This window comes from Cynara cardunculus, unplaced genomic scaffold, assembly GCF_001531365.2.
Source record: "Cynara cardunculus var. scolymus isolate 2C unplaced genomic scaffold, CcrdV1 Un_Scaffold_7791, whole genome shotgun sequence".
Lineage (NCBI taxonomy): Eukaryota > Viridiplantae > Streptophyta > Magnoliopsida > Asterales > Asteraceae > Cynara > Cynara cardunculus.
The window spans coordinates 11,979-14,154 of record NW_020203762.1 but is presented as its reverse complement, the minus strand read 5'-3'; positions in this window follow the sequence as shown (position 1 = coordinate 14,154).

Sequence of the window (2,176 nt, the reverse complement as noted above, 5' to 3'; positions counted from 1 at the left end):
ATTATCAAGTAAAACTTAGGTTGACAATTATGCATAAATTTATTATCACTTAATACACTTCTAGATGCTTGGGTCAAACACAAAATGTCAACTATCAAAAGTATCACAAAATGTACTAGATCAACTAGAATGCATGGGCCCCTTCTGTAGCACTGGACCCAGGCGGTAAGGTACTCTTTCACAATACCTACATAATTTGTGGTTACTCTTTTATAGAAACGAGACCTATCTCCAACACACGTACTCCATGTCCTAGCAGCTATTCTCCGTTCTTTCTCTAATTGCAACCTCAATATGTGTCGTTCTTCCAACAGGTTACCATTCTCAGTTAGTGCCTTGAGGTGTGCCCTTTGCAGATTATCAAGCCATCCTCTCATCTTCTCATTTTCTCTTAAAGATCGGGACAATCAATCCTTTGACTCAACAATTGTTCCTTGAAGGGCCACTATCTTTTCTTCCAAATTTGAGCGTGTAGGAGAGCTTGGCGTGTAATCTTCGGATGGCTCGCACGAGGTTTCCTCTTGGATCAATCCTTGTGATAACGTACCCAGTGGGGGTATTAGGTTGCCACTCGGAGTGTGTCGTCCTGAATTGTGTCTCACACCATGGCTCTCACTAGAGCGATGACTATCCACTGACCCGCCATTTGGGCCTAGCCCATATGGTGTCCTCCGCCCTCCAGGCCCATGCCTGTGTCCTCTGCCCCGGTTGATGGCCCTAGTGTTTACCATTTTCCTACAAACCATAAGGAAAATACTACGTCACCTATTGATGAAAATCAAACTTTCTTGTGATGCAAAAAAAAATGTAATACCCCAAATTCTCATGTTCTAGAACCCATATAAAGTTTAATCTTAGGCTAAAAGAAGTCCTAACCTATTTCTCTTAAACTAAGGCTCTGATACTAACTTGTCACGCCCCGACTTTTTTTTGTTCGAGTGTCGTGACGTCATTCTTAATAACTTATGTCATGAACAAAATACGAACATAAAAAATTCAAACATACATAATGTGTTAAACATAATTCGTTACATAATTGCGGAAGCGTAAATATTTTAACGTAATCAATGTTAATTAAATATCTAATCAAGCATGATTCAAAACATAGTTTCGTCTTTCTCCATTCAACTCGTCTACTGACAATTGATACCTGAGATATATACATGTATATTATAAGCTAAAAGCTTAGTAAATACAATATGGTTTCATGATCACATGCACATATAAACCGTGTTTTAGTGTATTTTAGTTATTATCTTGCAAGTGAGGCCTCGGCTCGTCACTTTTCTTTGCGTATGTGGCATATTCTATGGATGACGACTCCAAGACCTCGGAATTGCAAGCCCTCCTTTCATGTCCAACCCACCCCGTACGGTGGACGAATCTTGTCGAATCATACTAGTTGCATATCATTTATTTCCAATATTTACTCATTAATGCAAATCTCATCGTGACATGCAACATACATCTCATACAAGTGACAACATACATCACATATGCAATATCGTCATTTTTCACATTATACACATACTTGAATATCATATTGATAATAACAAGTCATCATAATCTTTCTCATCAACATCACCTTTCATATAATGCATATACTTAAATATCATGTACATCAATACAATTAAGTTATTATCATATGCATATAATCACATCATGCAAATATCATGGATAAAATACTTTGTAATAATCATGTATATATCCCATAAAAATCGCATAATGTACTCACCTTGAATCGTTAACGTTTGATAGATAGTTCTCTCAAAAACTGCAACCTACATGATAATTTATACCATTCCTAAGCATCTTAAATAATCGTAATTAAACTGATTACTATTCCTTAACAATCTTAACACGGCTTTTCTTAACATTTTTCTACTGATCAACCCCCGATACCATCATATCTCATGTTTCGCTCAAATATTTTCTTGAAACATTATTAATAATGTGACGTCGTTATATACTAATTGTTGCTCGTACATTTTATAAAAATGTGCATTACACTTCACATTTTATTGAATAATAAATATTYTACCAAAATAACTAAACTAAATAGTTTGCAAGGTAAATAATGTTTTATGGCCAAAACATCTCATTTAAGATTTGCAAGTAAATAAAGGTGACAACATGTCACACATATATAAATACCGGTCATTCCATAACTTCAAAT